General features: G+C 31.9%; 1 protein-coding gene across 50 annotated transcripts in view; it reads left to right on the forward strand.

The window, feature by feature from the left end:
• The window catches only part of LOC121127432 (muscle calcium channel subunit alpha-1), a 111,126-nt gene that overhangs the window by 31,812 nt on the left and 61,582 nt on the right, over positions 1 to 17,732 (forward strand). For 9 of the 50 annotated variants that reach the window (XR_011783193.1, XM_071892782.1, XM_071892786.1 and 6 more), the window contains exon 1: positions 2,536 to 3,146. The exons of 39 other annotated variants lie outside the window; for them this stretch is intronic. The gene's annotated coding sequence lies outside the window, so the exon portion shown is untranslated. Of the gene's footprint in view, positions 1 to 2,529; positions 3,147 to 17,732 lie in introns of those variants that run through there. 2 more of the 50 variants (XM_071892784.1, XM_071892787.1) reach the window with 1 other exon arrangement.

Genomic DNA, 17,732 nt, shown 5'->3' on the forward strand with positions numbered 1-17,732 from the left:
ATTGTAAAAAGCGTTGGCACAAGTGTATTGTATCTGAGGAGAATTACTTTGACGGGGACAAGATAAACTTTACTGAATAAATACATATTTTTTCCTTAAAAAATTCAACTCACCTTACTTTTTGAATACATATACCTCGTATTGATATATAAATATACCTCCTTCCAAGGGGGATAGGCTACTTATTACAATTTGTTGTCGAGAGTATAAATCTTTACTTTTTTCTCGTGAGAAAATGTAATTAGCATTTGAAGGAATTATTGTAATCTTTAATTACTTTCGGGCTTTATTTTAAGAATTTCTACACTAGTAAAATAAACACCTCATAATCCTTGATGCTCTTCCTACATTATTCTTCTCTCCTTGCCTGAAGTAATATTCATAGTTTGTTGTCCTTAAAGATGGAATGATGTATATTCTCTGTACGCTTGTACATCAAGATGAATGTTCATTTAGCAGAGATATTATTCATTTCTGTAGATTATTATTTGTGGGGATGGGAACGTTGACGACATATTAGATGACAGAAATCCAGGGGGTGGGGGGCAACACAGAAAACAAACAAACAAAAACACACTGAGTCTTAATTTTAAGAAAAGAAAACTTATGCTTAGCGTTTAGTTCAAGTTTATTCAAGTTTTCTACACAGGTTTTAACTGGTTAGATGTTGGCAAGGATTGCAAATTTTCGGAAAAATATCCATATTATACTTGTTCAGAGCAGATAAGAGATAAATTTGTTTTTCAATTGAATTTTCCCACATTATTTTATGCATCCGAAGCTCCACTTCCAAACTTTTCAATCTTGGCAAGTCTTCTTTTTTAGACACCTACTTTAGGATGAGATTTGAAGGATCCCTGTAGTTCCTTCTGGTGATAAGGATGGGAAACAGTTCAAAAAGACTCTCTATGATATCATTTGTTGGCTTGGAGAACCTGGTACTCATTTCTGAAATGACCCTATCCAAAAATGTAATAAAAATGTTGCTTTTGACGTATTCTTTTGGACTTAAAGTGGGAGTATTGATCCTATATTTATGTGATGAATGTCCGAATACTGCTAATAAAATATTTCATCCCTCACACTTCTCATCTTTCTCAAAACATTATTAAAAATAATTTGACAAACCAGTCAGTTTCAGTGTGATACCCTTCAATGGTTGTAAAATGTTCCTTAGAGATATAATGTTTCTGACCTATCAAAGATACCTGAGATTTTTCCTCATTTGTTTGTATCTATTTTTCAACATTGTATCCTTTACACACTTCTACCAGTGATGCCCCCATCTCTGTAGGCCTTACAAATAGTACTCGGCGTTTTTCACGCGTTTTCTCTCGATTATGGGTCGGCCATATTTTCACACACAGCAACAGATCAAAGAAATTTTCAATCCCATCAAATCTCTCGCACCATCTCTTCCGGCAGAGTCCAACCAATTTCTTCACACTATTTTGATTTTCAGAATAGCAGGGTAATTACTTTTTTAAGAAACAAGTAAGAATAAAACTTTAAAGAAAAGGGGTGATTCTCACAACATCCAGAACGACAGATGGTTGGTCCACAGAGAGAGCTAATGTCACCCACATAATTAAAACCAATCTTTTGACTAGATTGATGACCCTTGGGGTAATTGGAGAAACGGCAATGTCATGTCCCCATCTTCTTTGAGCAAAGGTACTGTTAACTCCTGACTTACCAAATGATACACAAGATGAAAGCTGAGGTCAATAGTGTCGAGTTCCTGTTTCAATCAGACTTGCCCCCTCTCACAATCCCCGCAAGACCCAAAACTTGTTTAAAGAAGAGAAGCTGTTCATTTGACACCTCTACTACACCTGCCCTTCCAACTCTCCTTTTATGAATCCCATGAATTACTTCTTTTATGGAGAGTTAGAGGGGAAGGTACATGCCAATTCACACAACAACATCGACTTCTTGAAGGCTTATATCATCAACTACTGGATCAAAGTATCCCCGCAGACCTGGACAAGACCTGTAAATCCTTTAGGCTTCGTATCTAGCGAATGATTGGTCACATTCAATGAATTTTTCTTTTGGTTTTTTAAAACTTTAAAGTAAAATTTCTAAACTCTATTGGCTTTTCTTATTGATCAGGATGCAATCAAAAGTAGTCCAGATTTACTTGAACGACCCTGTAGTACTGACAATCTGGAAGGACCGGTCCTAATACTGGACTGGACCGAATAAATAAGGACTGACACAAGACCTCCAGAGCTCCTTGATCGCTAATAGTACGTTTGCCCTTTTAAAATAGGGAGAAATAATTAATAAGAGTTAATATTATCTTGTAGATTAAGAACTAACACCTTTTTATTTTTATTTTAAATGTATGCCACAATGATTTGGATCATTTTCACATCCCTAATTATTTTATACATAAAATATTTTACTCAATATAATTCCAAGAGCGCTCACTCATTGTAGCAATCATTAATGTACTTCTTCAAAAGAAGAATTAGAAGGGGGGAAAAAGGGCGTGCGAAAGAAATTGTCACCTTTTCATTCCACAGAGGAGGAGTACATACTGATAGTCGACAGACACTGTATATTTTGTGTGGTACTTAGTTACTTAGAGTGACTCCAATGAATCCTGGCTATGTACTAACCTCATACAGACAGTCTATAATTCTTCCTCGCACTCAATCCCGGTATGCCTCGCGCTCACTCTTTTCTCCCTCTTTTCTATATTATTAAGTACTTAAATATAAACGGCATTTCACTTGTTGCTGAGGCTCTGAGCGGTTGGACTCGTATTTATTTTTCTAATATATTTTTTATTGTATACATACATGCTTCGATAGATGGATTGATTATTAATAGTTGTTTCAAAACTTCATATAATACTAATACAACATATTATTATTATATGATGAACGTGTTTGAGTGAGAGTGTGCTTCTTCATTGACCGTCAACAAAACGACTACAACCATGATTAAAATATCGGAATTGTGTCTTTATCACGATATTTTTATTTGAATATTAATTCCAAGAGCATTATTCATTACTCAACCTAATCATAATTATATGAAAATCCAATTTCCTCAACCGGAAAATATTATAATTCAACTGCTATTTGCATCACAACTATAATTCGTATTATTCATTTCATCTTTTCACAATTGAGGTAAGAATTTCTTACATTGAAGAAGGAAGATTTTTTTGATTTTTTCATTTTATTTTTTTGTCAGATATTATTATTTATTTATTTATAACAGAGTCTGTGTGAAAGCAGGAGTACTTTGTAGTAGCGGGAAGTGCTTTCTCTAAATTAAAGCCTTGGAGAAAGCATTACTATTGCTTTTATTACCTTACCTTAGTTTTGTTTTTTTGTACATTTATTAAGTTGATGATGAGGTTGTCTTTGAAGACAAAAGTCCTGGGTTGCAAGTAGTTGGTTTCTTCGGTCCTACTGTCATTTTTTGTGGGAGGGAGGGGGTTGTTTGACAGCAAAAGGAAGGATAATGTCCTTCGCACCATTGCTGATATTTTACTATGTTTCCATCTGCACATTAAAATATAGGCTAAATGAACTTTCATTATTTATTAGTTTGTTTGTCCTGACACTTTCTGACGAGTTTTATTTCTTGTTAATTTATTCGTGTTTTTTATGACTTACCTTATTTTTTTCTGCAGACTAAAATATCCATCGCTTGCCAAATAAATAATAATAATAATAAAAGGGAGGGAAAAGAAGAAGAAATAACAGGATTGCCAAATGATTGTTTCATCGAATTATTGTTTCCTCCTCTCTTGGCTTTACTTTTTATTTATTTTAAAGTTTCATTTTGCTGAATGTATTTGAATATACACATATATTAGAGTCTTGTTTAAGTAACTAAATATATTTATTATTGAGTAAATTAGGGAGAGAAAATAAAAGGAAGATAACTTTAAATTTGCATTTTCCTTCAGCTTTTACTTCTGTAGACCTCCTCCCCCTCCGCCCCCACCTTTCACTCCTTCCTCAAGTACATCTCATTTAAAATATCAATACTAATAACATAATAATTTTAGAAAGCATTTTGAGTCTCTTATTTAATTATTAATACTTTTTTTAATTTATTATTATGATTCATGGTTTTCTATTTTGGGAAAAAATAATCAACAATTGGTTTCTTTTCTTTCTTTTTTCGGGTCATATTTTATCTTTCTTTTTCTCCCTTACTTATTACATATCATGAATCAAATGTACCCCGACTGTATGTCGTCAAAAAGTTTTCTTGACCTCTAAAAATACACGTGGAACTAAATAATATGTAAAACTCTTAAGTGTGTTAAGGTTTTGAAAGAACCGGTTTTCAAGGTTCTCCCTTTTTTTCTATTTTTTATTTTGTCGTCGTTTATTTTCTTATGTATTTCCTATGGTATGACTGACTGAGTGACTCTATGTTGTAGTACGTGTACATTTCACTTGATCAGCCCAAGAAAAAGTTCGTTGAGAGGAGGTATATAAATAAATATAATATGGATGTAAAAGATGGGAGGGGGGGGAAGAGATATCTACAACTACAACTACACATAGATACCTCGTCCAGCGTGCCTTTTTTTGTTTACATGTTTGCAAAATAAAAATATTTATAAAAACTGGGAAAATCTTTTTTTACTTCTTTTTTTCCGGGGGGGTCTTACTGCTACGTCTCTTGCGTCATTACACCTCCTCTTCCTTCATCATTTTCTTCCTCGTATGTACGTAACATGAGTGCCTAAGGTGCTGCAACACCACCACCCAAAAGGTCAACCACCTTAAGGATGTTTCAAGCCTGCGACTGACCCTACTACTACAATATATTATTATACATCTACAACATTAATGTGCTTGTTTTATTTATATCCTTTGAAGAAATAGCTACCTGAATTAATTTGTTCGTGTAATATTGTTTATATTTTAATCCTATCTTTTGACTCATTTTTTATACACATATATAGTTAGTTACTTGAGAGAGAATTTGTGCTAAATGTTAATTGATCAATAAGAGAATTAAAGTCAGTCTTCTCCTAGATTGCATATGCATCAGACTGAACAGTTTCCTGCGCCGCAATACCCCCAACACTTATGGGGACAAAAATAAAACTTACCTTTTCCAAATTAATTGAAGGGGAAAATGGAACCTTTGGGTCAAAATCAGGTACTATCAAGCCTCAAATACCGTTCAAAATATGATTAGACAAAAATTGTTTGTTTTATACTTTACAAAATAATTTTATTAATGTATGGGCACCTAAAGTTGTATAGATAAAATATATTTTTATCAAAATAAGGGTCTAAATTTAACTAAAATCTCATTAACTTTTCAAATAACTTGCTCAATTTGTATTCATTTATACTCAAAATCCACCTATTGATTCCAATAATGCAATTTGTATATCTGGCCGTTTCAATTCGGGGATAATAAAAGGATTTTTGGGTCGAAATGGACCATTTGTAAGCTTCTTGATCCTTCTAAAATATGATGAGTCAGAAACTGTATATTTTTGAGTTTTCAGCGAAAAAAAAAAAAATCTTTTTATAATTAAAATGACTTGTATCAAACCAAAAATGCCTGGAAGGCCTCAAGCAGAGCAAAAGTCTGTTTTTATTTCTATTTACAGAGGCAAATGGTCTTTGTGCAGAGGGAATAAGTGAGAGTCCAATATACATCTATTATATATATTTAATAAAAGTCTTTAAGCAGTCAAGAAGTATCTATTTTCTCATTTTGTAAAAGGCATATTGCATCCTGGAGAGAAGAAGATGATGATGCAGAAGAAGAAGAAGAAGGGATTGTAGTGAATAACAAGAGATTTAATGAGGTTTTAATATCCTTCTTTCGTTCGTTATACTCACTACGGCTTTCTAAACAATGAATCAATCCTTTAATAACTTATTTCTCTCCTTGGGGTTTCTTTTTGCTGTAGCTTCCAACTTTTACATAAGTAATGAGATTTTTTCCATGTACGAGTATATAATGATGATGATGGATGTTGGGTTGTCTTCTGATTATTTTTTGTTAAATATGATGAAAGGCAAATGGTCCAAGATAGAATAAAGAAGCCTATTTGGGGCATTCTACGGCAGAAACACCTCGAGAGTTAATAAAAGTAAAAGAATTGGATTGAAAAAGTTTAATAATTTAAGATCAATTGGTTCATTAATTCCGGAGATGTATATGGGTCTCTAAAATTGGTAAAATCAAATTTATTTTTATCAATAAAAGTTCCAAAATTTGACTAAGATATCGATTAAGTTCACAAATAACTTGCTCAATTTTTATTCTGTTATAAGTATATTGATTCCAAATATGTAAATTATAAATCTTTAGAATGAATTAATAAAGATATTCGACGTGCTTAGATTTTTAGTATTTTTGAAAAATCTTTAAATTTTCACTGTCGTCACTTTTTTGGGGGATTTGCAAAAAAAAAAAAAAAAAATGGCTGGAATTGTATCTATAAATGTTGAAAAAGAGCTCATTTGATGTATCCGTCTCCAGCATCAGTCACGGTCAGGATCCGAACCTGGAAGGAAGAGCAGGCGACGATGAGGTAGATCCTTGGCAAGTTGGTTATTGTCTCCTTGATGGAGGCTATCCGAGAGATTTTTTGATGACATGAGAGATTCTATTTGTTTTAGATTCATCGTAGCACCAGGTAAAATAATCCGTGGGATTCAGATTTTGGACTGCTGGTGTCCATATTTCTTTCTCGATTAAGTCAAATCACAGTACTCACTCAGCCACTTGAGCGATCTACTGGGGCATGAAATAACTGAGTCTTATTGCCTGACAGAATGCCGATCTACAGCAACGCCTGTCATATTTGAAATCTACATCAAAAATCATTGTTACGGTGCGAAGCCGTTCCTCCACTGTAAATTATATATTTTTTTAATATAAATATATGGCACAACTATCGCCATGATGCTCAAAATTTAACTCAAGTTTGTTACAACAACAACATCATTTGTGCCGGCGATTTACTGTTGCATTTGATACTGCATTGAGCCCATAAACAGTACTTTTTTTTGGACGCCTGCTCCGCCTGTCCACCTTGGTCGTACTGATACTGAAGAATGTATCGCATTTTCTCTTTTTTTACTTCCATTTTGGAACGCTCTTACACACATCTGGCTTCACCAAACACAAAATTGTAAATGAAGTTTTTTTTAAGTGTACTTTAAGCTTTTTTTGATCCAATGTATTACTCGTGAAATATAGCATAGCTGACAAAAGGCATCTAGCGAAAAACGCTCAAGACTTTTTACTTAAACAAATAAAAAGTTTTAAGTTATATACTAACAAAAAAAAAATATGTTGTAAGTATTTATTATCACTAATTTTCTCCTAAAAATAAGAAATCTGAAAGACGAGGCAAAAAAACAAAGGGTTTGTTTAAAATTTTGGCATTTTTAAGTGGACGTCATATGATCCAGAGGGGGGAGGGAAGGACATAAACTGCATGTCCAAGTTGAGTCTCAAATAGTCCTTAATTATAGTTATTGAGTCCATTTCGAGTCCATGATATACATAGAGTCCATTCGTCCAAGGTTTTTCTCGAGTTCACTATATACTAGTCAAGATCAAGTTGCAAGCCTTGAAAATAGTCTTCACATTTTGATATAAACCCACATCATTCATTTTGTCTCTAATTCCTCTTGATATGATGACCAAGACATTCGTGGTTGGTCAAAAATAGATGGTTTTATTAGTAATTATAGTAATGTGAATAATAAATGGATTGAGTAGTGCACATGTCATGTTTTATTTGTCTATTACATAAGTATCTTACTTACTTCTATGTAGTACTTAAGTACATTTATGTACACACTTATGTTATGTGGGTATGAATGTAATGCTAATGGCACTCAAGCTTCACTCTATGTTGTTGATGTTCTCGGTTTTTTTGCTTTTTGTTTCCTTTTTTTAGTATCGTGTTTATGCCTATGTATGTTTTTTGTATAATATCCCTCCTCCTTTTTGTCGTATTTTTGACATTTAAAAAGAGGTTCACAATACTTATTATACATGCACACATATGTATGTACTTTATAATACATTTTTATTTTCCAAGTCTTTTATATTGGAGAAGTGATGTCTCATGAATATCATTTATATTATGCAGGTTTCCTTGCAGATATACGTATACCGTCAAATCCGGATATAGTAAAAATATGCTCATAGTTCTCTACGTTCTCTCAGATAACAATTTGTCACTACATAAAATACTTCCCATAAAGTAAAAAAATCCGCATAAAGTCGACTTTTTCATCCCTTTTTTTAGTATGAACTTCATAGAACTCCATATACCGAGTGGTCCATTCTATTCTGAACTCTTTGAATTTTAAACTTTAGCCTGATAAAATTTATTAATTAACTATAACATTTTCATGCAAATTAATACTATAAATATATTTCTGTCTGAGCTCTCATAATCATTAATGTAGCCGCCCTTAGCAGAAATCATGGCTTCAAGGCTGTGGTACCCGCTGTCATGGCGTCCTAGTGGTGGCTGACATTGTCTTTGAGAATCTCCGTTTGAGGATGAACACTGCAGGCCTACTCCTCAACATGCACCTCAAAAATGTAGTTGAGGGGTTAGCATCTGGCTGTATAGTAGGGGTATGGGGGGAATTGTCAAAAAGAGTCTAGCTACGAAGGAGATGGGCTTCTTTCATTTGTGGTGTCAAAAGGGATCTCTCCACCCTCACAAGGCTCTTTCCACCAACTTTTTTGATAGCTCTGTGGACAGTCGTGTGTGAGATCTCTTGCATCAGACCTCATAGACTTATGGGGATTTGCCTGGGCTGTTTTCTTTCAGCCTAACTCTGCCTTTTTGACAGAACCCTTCTTGTTCTATAACGTTTTGGAATTTCTGAGGGCGTAGATGGTGGTCCTGGAAACGCCCAGCGTCAAGGAGTGCATGAATGTAAATTCCTTCATCACTTTCAATGTCATTTTCTGGACATGAACGTAAGCTAGAGAGCTCAAGTTTTTTTGTTTTGTTTTGTAACTAATAACTTTGCTTTAACTAATGGAAATATCACTCAAATATATATAAACATCAAAAGGAATTCATGCAGACACTTGTCATCGAAAGGACCCCTTAGGAAAATACCCTAGAATTTGTGAAAATCATTTTGAGAAACATGCTTCTCAATTAATTCATTAATTATTGAATTAGTAAGTGTTCAGATTTCAATGGACCACCCAGTACTGTATATGAGAATGAAGAATTCTACTACGGGTTTTTTTTTTCTTTTTTAATGGTAAAAATCATATACAAAAGTTGTCTCATGTCCATAAAAATGGATAAAAATACTCGGAAATAAACACTTATTTTCAACTAAAAACATGTATTTGCTATTATTTATAGAAAATATGCACTTTAAAAGCCTTTTCTCAACCAAATACTGCCGAAAAAGCTTAAAATGTAATATGATTATTTTTAAATTCAATTCATATTCATTTTTAATATGAACGGATACTTATCATAGTGTCTCCCAAAAAACACTTTACTTGAAAGATAAGCTAATAATCATGGATTATCTGTGAATAACAGGATTTAGTCAAACACTGGTTGCTTCAAAAGGGTTTTTTTCAAAATTACTTATTATGTAATTATCCAAAAATTGTGGTTTTTTGGATAACTTTAGACGAAAGAAAAGTCTGGATATAGTCAACTTTAAATCTGAAAAACAGTAGTTTCCATATCTGTATTCGACTGTGTATACATAAATCTATTTCATAGCAAATTATAATCAATACAAATACATACTTACCCACCTAGATATGGGTACATATATATTTGGCTCAAGAACTACATGATGAACATATTTAAATTATGTAAATGTACATATTATGTAGGTAGATACATATTTGATAGTCCCGTTCTTCTGTTACATATTCTGTCCCCCCTACATTAGAAAATTGAAAAAAGTGTATTTTTGTAAGCCCAAATACCGTTCCAATATGATGATGCTATGAGTCCAGAATTGTACACATAATTAGCTGTCCATTTCTTGAGTCGCCACCATGAGCACACATTAATAGAAGTAGATTGAGATCGCAATGATCCTCCGCGGGGGATTATCTTCTCAGAATACAATGTATCTCTGCGTTTGAAGGTCAAGGAGGATCTCGGACTCTTTCCAAGAGCTGACAGGAAACCCTCTGTGTTTGTCAACCACCGTAAGTCAGCCTTCAAGAATATGCCGCATTCCTCAATTGCTGACATGGCCAGAAAGATGAACAAGTCCCCATCAGCGGTGCCCAGGACATTAAAAAAAGGCAGGAGGAAAGTCTTTGCTGGTTGACATAACAATTTGTGTGTTAAAATGGGTAAATAATAACTGTTGACCCGCTATGTGCACAATGTTTTGCGGTTTCTCTCATACATCAAAATTAAGTGAAAACATTTTCAGCAAAAGTTAACCCTCGGAGTAGAATTAATAGTTCTTGAACATTATTTTCTCATGATTAAAGGGAAACGGAAAATCACATCATTTTGAGCACATCTTATACCCCTTAACTAAAGATTAAAAGCCAGTTACATAATATTTTCTTATATTAACCTAAAAAGGAATAGTATAATACAGATATCTACAAATATGTAATGCCCCGTTTGACTTTTGTAACCTTTTGGAGCTTAGGTTGTCTTAATAAGTGACTCAAAATAAATGTTAAACCACGAAGCCAAATTGACCAATGCTTTTTAGTTGAGATTAAGTGCTTTAAAAAGCCATTACTCTTGTTTTAGAAATAAGGAAGTTGACTTAATCATCCACTTATTATATACTTATGGGTATATGTTACCATATTATGTCGTCAACATAAAAGCAATTTTGAACAAAATATTGACAAATTCCCAATTTTGTTTTATTAGCGTCTTAATATTTAATTAACATGTTTTGGTCCATTATAGCATATATGCACATACATATCCCACATGGAAAAGGAATGTCCAATCAATATGTATATACCATATTTATAATATTTACCTTGTGTAATCCTGATTTTATTTTTGCCATGACGTATAATACGAATTTCGTTCCAAAATCTTTTAAAATAAACTTGCAAAAAAATAAATTGATTTTGCATCATAATTTTATATTATCTATCGTATTGGTATAGTTTATTCTGAGTAACTTTTAGCTGTAATTTGTGTCGTCTCCCAAGGGTTAATCAGAATCATTTATAAATCCTATAACACCATAAATATCATATTTGATACATTTGTTTTGTAATCCTCAATTTGAGTAGTTTGACAAGTTTATGGCTCAAAACTTAATGGATATGATTTCTAATATAGGTATAATTAATCAATGAACCATTGCATAGAGAAGAAAAAAAAGAATGTATAACTGTTAACCTTACTCTGTGTTACAAACTTATTGATTAATCAAAAAAGTTTTAAAACCACGTCTTTTTGTAAAAAAAAAAAAAAAAATACAAAACTAATTATATGTAGAGGTGTTACATGGAGAAAAAGCAAGAACAATCAATCAGTTACTTTGAATATATGAAAAAATTATCAAAATTCAATCAAAAGTTCGAAAATATATTTAGAAAAAAATCAGAAAATTTATACCCTGCTTTCACTTAGTGGGCTTTATAGGGTTAAATAGTACTTGATGGCTATAATAAGTTGAAGAGTACATACAAATGTTAAACCTACTTAATCCAGACTCCTTTTTGAGTAATGTGGACCTGATTTGCTTTTGTGCTAATTAATCATATAATGTTCTACAACTACTCTTAATGATGTATATATCGTATTAGAAGCCTCCTCCCATCTTTCTCTTTGACATTCTTGATGAATCTAGAGAAGACATTATTGGTTTATTTACTTATATTATGATTATGCTTTTATATTTCTTATGTCACAACCATTTATTTTTATTATCATTATGTTCGTAATGGGCCTGACTAAAGGGGATAAAATGAGTCCCAGTGGAGATGCTGTAGATTTCAATTTAAAATAACGATTCTTTTTAGAATCCTTTTTTATGTTAATGCTTGGTAGATACGTACATATTATATATACCTATAGATAGATAGTGATATACATAGGTATAAGTGGGTTACTACATATTCCTACAGGTTGATATTCTTTTCCTTGAGGAGTTCCTTGCACAAAATTCCTTTTCAATCCTCATTAATATTTTGCTTGAGCTCTGTGAAGTTTCACAGAGCTCATACTTTCTTTCTTTTGGAAGAAAAGTGTGAGGGGGGCTATTATGATAGTTAAATTATAGAGCATTCTTGATGCCGCCATTTTGGGGGCCTAAATATCCAAGTCTTATTATAATGGAAACCATTTTTTCATTAATATTAAGAAAAGTAGTGAACTACTGGATGTGAAAATGGGACTAACAAATTAAAGGACTTAAAACCTATCCCCTATCAAAAATCTATCTCTTTATTGTCTAGTTTTATTACATGTATGACCATAATATATATAAAAAAAAATAATATTACATCTCTATACAAATCTATTTCCATAGAGTAGATACACATTAACTATTAAAATGGAAAGAATAAGATATTTTTTCTAATTATTTCCCTAATCGATCAAAAAATAAGACATTTGTCTATTTTATGTTGTAGAAATATCAAATAGAGGAGCCAAGGATGGTGTATCCTTCAATTATGATCAACTTATTAGGCCAGTGAAAATACTCCAAACATTCCCTTGTATAAAAATGATTTCATTTGGGTACTTTTTGAGGGTCTTATCCCATTTTTTTTTTTTTTTTACGTTTCGTAATTAAATTAAGTATATTGTATAACTGCAATGTGTACATATGTAGAAGGGTTTACAGTGTATATGTACATGTTTAGGACATATCATGCATATCCAGGACCTGTTTTAGGGGAGGGGGCTATTTGTCCAATCTCTGGGCTAGATAAGGACCCCGCACAAGGTAGATCTTATAAGATTCTTACATCCAATTATGAAGTTTCCTTAAACTGGTTATTTGAAAAAAATTAAAAAAATATTTTGAAAATAAAGTCTTTCTCAAAAAAGGAATGGAATGGCTTTAAAATATTCTATTTGTCTACATATTTATTACAAAACTCTATATAGTTCGTATCTATATAAATATCAATTTTTTTTAGTTTATATTTATCTATTATTTTCTTGTCATTATATCAGTACAGTAGTTGTCTACTTGGGTCATCCAAGACCGAAATTTTTCCCTAGTACATTTTTCTGGGACTATATTTTGATGAGGCATTATTTTTCTGTGATTGATGAATACCAGTTTATTTATTTTTTTACGTAGACCGAATTTTAGAAAAAGGTCAATCCAAATTAGGCATGGGTGGATATACAGGGGCGTCTGAAGGCTGCATCCCCCCAATTAAGAATTTTACATTTATTAGAAAATGTAATATTTGAAATATAATTAAAAAAATTAAAATTTCAAAACTTAATTGTCTTTGAATAGCTTTTTGAAATTTTTTTCAAAAAAAATTAAAATTTGAAATTTAATTTTTTGTGAATAGCTGTGGATTTTTGAAACTTTTGAGGGTATGGATACAAATGTTGTTCAATTTTTTTAGCCAGGGAATGTTTAACACATAGTGTGTACTCGCATTTGGATGAATATACTGTTATGACTACTTCTTAAAAGGAGTGCGGTACCAAGTTTACCACACACACTAGTCCATATTACATTGGATAAAAAATCCAAGATTTGATTTAATTTATTTACCAAGGCTTGTTATAAGTTTGTCTTCCATAAAAATTGCACTCTTTTATTTATTTATTTGAACAGTTATCTTGCTATACTAAATCGTGATCAAATTGATAAATCTGTGTTTTATAACTCTCACAAGTTCGCCTTTTCGATCACGTAAAGTATTAACCATCAAGGTCTGAAACAAGATATAAACAAAACATACCAATTATGACAAAACAAACGTTTTAGGCACATGGTACATCCAATCACTTGTAAAATACCGGATCGGAAATTTTTTGACATCAGACTGCGTCTAGTCTAGAGCAAACTTGGGTCTTATAAACATTATAACGGTCTGTGATCGGTCTATGATTTCCTCATCGAAATAAAATATAAAAATATTTATGTTAATATTTCATTATGTCATTTAAAGGATTTTGTATCTTATTTATAAGAAGGATGAAGCGGTCAGAAGTAATAATGCTCTGATGATTAAGATGACCTTCAAAGAACTATTTCTTCCTTCTACTTTTAAGTGTTTTTAGGACTGTTATATCTTCACATAAGAATGGGAAAGAAAACCATTTCTCAGTGGAGTGAAAATGACCTTGACCGCTGTTGTTGCCTCTTTTCCTTCATCTATGTACTGTGTACACAACTCCACCTTTTTTCACCTCCTCCTTAGCCTCTCTGTCCACCACTTTCTTCCCCCTCCTCCTCACTAAAAGGGGACCACAATGGTTATGTGTCTATGTCTATGCATGAATAGGAGATGTAATAAAATCCATCCATCATTTATCCTTTATATCAAGTTGAGCTTAAAGTATTTATTTGAAGATAATTAATTAATATATATATTAGTGATGAACGATTTAAAAAAATCCCGATGCTGATGTGATTCTTGTAAAAAAATTCCCTATTCTGATTCTTTAATATTTTAAATAATAGTTGAAAAGTACAACTTTGCTTTCAGGGGTGTGCAAAGGTTTATATAAATATATATTTTATTTGTTACTATTATTATTATTATTTTTTTTGGAGGGGGGGATTGATTTACGAATTCCAGAAAAAAAAAGACGATTCTGATTAATCTTCCTACCACTAGTGTATATATTTCTTTTAACTAAGTGCTTACAATCTATAAATTTGTTTCCTGTTTGTGTTGGGAGATGTTTCTATTTTTCAAACTAGTTAATTCATATTATAATGTTTATTTTATATCTCAGGCCTTGAATTTATTTAATTATTTATCACTATTGTAATGAATTAGCTCATGGTATTTCTCTCTCTCTGATTCCCCTTCTATCTACCTATGTATTTATTACATACATACTCAGGGGCGTCCGCAGGATTATATTTTGGGTGGGGCAAAATATCCAAAAATTAAATTTTTAAAAATCTCTAGCTATTCACAGAAAATTGCATTGGGGAATTGGAATTACAAAAATCCACAGCAACTTACAAAAATTTAATTTTTGGAAAAAAATTCAAATATATGTTGGTTTTTTTTCTGGGCTAACTTGTATTGCTTTATTCTATTAGTCTTCATAGTGATCAAAAATTATAAGAAAATTGAAATGGTAAAACAATTAAAGAAAAAACTAGTCTCAACAATATTTATACTAAAATGGACGCAGTTATCATAAATAAAAAAGGAATGCTTATCCATACACAAAACCGAAAACAAAATAACAACGACCGAAAATAAAATCAAAACAAATTAACTTATATTTTTTAAACTTTAACTAATAATTTAATCGCTGTGATGATGCCATGTATATCTGATTTTCCCGCTGATCTTTTCGCGTAAATAATCTGCTGATTTTTGGTAATTATGTCATTAACCTTATTTTCTCCCTTCCCATTGTTTTGAGCCAGCATCTCATCTCTACCGATCATAGCTCCAAAATTCCAAAGTAATTCGTAGGAGATCCCGTCAGATAGTTCCTTTAGATAAGCACAATTCCAAAAAGATGGTCTGTGGTTTCACTTTCCCTCTTGCAAAAGATACACGACTTCTTTGATTGAGAATTTTTTTTTTTTTTTGCTCCTTCTCCCCTAAGTTCCAGAAAGAAACCACTTTTCAGCGGATGACATATATTTATTTTTAATAGCTTCCATGCTATTGTATGTACTTTTTACTTTGCCTCTTCTGACTAAATAGTCTATGAACGGACTCATACATTTTTTTGTGGCATACCTTCGAATTTCTTGAGTGGTAGCACTTGAGGTTCTCATCCTGAAAGGTATAAAAGTTCTTTGGACAACTCTATAAGAGCCAAGAATAGTTTTGAAGTATTGCTTAGCCATCTTGTCTATGAGGAGGCTCGAAAAATCGACGTCTGCGGCAGGCGCAGATGAGAGAGTTCTTATTTCAAATATTTAATTTTTTGCTCTCCTACATAACTACCGAATGAAAAAAAAAAAATCTTAGAAAAGCTATGGAATTTTTTTTTTTTTTTTTTTTTTTTCACAGCAGTGGATTTTGGCAATTTTTTGTAAGAGTTAAAGACCAGGAGGGGTAGACAAGAAATAAAGTTGTCCTATTATGTCCACTAGGCAGTGTAGCGTGCTTTGAAGACAGGCCGTGATAGGTGTAAGAGGGAGAATGTGAGTCAATGGTTGACATTTATTTTATTTTTTCAAAGAATGGAATTTTTTGTGAATAACTATGTAATATAAATAATTCCAAAAGCCAAGGACTCCACCAAAATATATTTCTGCGGACGCCCCTGTATATATGAATATATTGTTTAGAAATTGTAACTTATACATACAAATCGTACAAGTTATAACTTTTATTATCATTATGCTGTATTTAATTACATCATCTGTCATTTTCATTTCAACCAACTAATAATTCATGATATCATTTCATTTTCAATTTATCACGTATTAACGAGTAGTATAGCTGTTGACATTTGTACCTTATAATGTGGCATAGAATACATTTTCATCAATGATTGATTTTCATTTAAAAGAGAAAGAAGAAAAAACCTTAGCAATTATATCATTAATATATGGATCATCCATGAAATATTCAATTATCACATTATTATTAAAAATAAAAGTACTCTTAAACTCTTCATTTCATTTTTGAATTGCAACATGTACAATTTTCTTATACAAGTTACAACTTGTGGCTTTAATCATTAAAAAGCCCCGCCGCGATTTGAATATTTTAAGGTTATTTGAATTAATTGTAGTAGCAGTAAGTAGTGCCTTGTGTTGTTATATTGGAATAAGAGGAACTCTCATTTCCCTATGTATTCATCTTAATACCATTTTTATACGTCAAAGTTTAGTTATGTTAAATTTGTTTTTAAATAGCCTAAAAATACCTAAACTTCGTACAAAGTTAACCTTTGAGAAACAAGAAACTTCTAAATGCTTATGTTAAAGTGAATTGGATGAGATTTTAAGCCCTTTCATTCATTCCCTCAATCCTTTGATTTGTTTTGATAGCCGCATGTTAAATGAGTATTCCAAATAATTATTATTTCATTTGTCTAATCAACTCTTTCTTTTTTAGGCCTATGTGTATATACAGATAGTACAAGAGAGAGAGAGAGAGAGAGTACATATTCTTATGAAAGCAAAAATAGATAATCATGATTTTATGTTGTCCAGCGGAATATGTATTTAAGGGTGAGGCCTTTTTGACTTGATTTTCAAGATTGCCTCTTTTTTTTTTGTAAAAACTCTTGCCCAAAAGTGACAAGGATAATCTTTATTTAGTTGAAATATATTCAAAAGATCTCGCATAAAAAAATTGCAAGCTCATTGGTATAAATGTAACATTAGCCTTAGATTTTATCCCATAACGCTCTGTATTTACGTTTTTGTACTGTTCCTAAGATTTTAATGTGCTATCAGTAGCTCCGAAAGGAAGCTCACAACATTTGAAGCATTTGAGATATTCATATGATTGAAATCCTACTTGAAAAGGGAGAAGAAATATTCAATAAATATTGCTTCAAAATATAAATTCAAATACTACATAGTTTGCCGGCCGGAATTTATATTAAAAAGTAAAAATTCCTTAATTTG

Source organism: Lepeophtheirus salmonis, chromosome 13 (assembly GCF_016086655.4).
Source record: "Lepeophtheirus salmonis chromosome 13, UVic_Lsal_1.4, whole genome shotgun sequence".
NCBI classification, from domain to species: domain Eukaryota; kingdom Metazoa; phylum Arthropoda; class Copepoda; order Siphonostomatoida; family Caligidae; genus Lepeophtheirus; species Lepeophtheirus salmonis.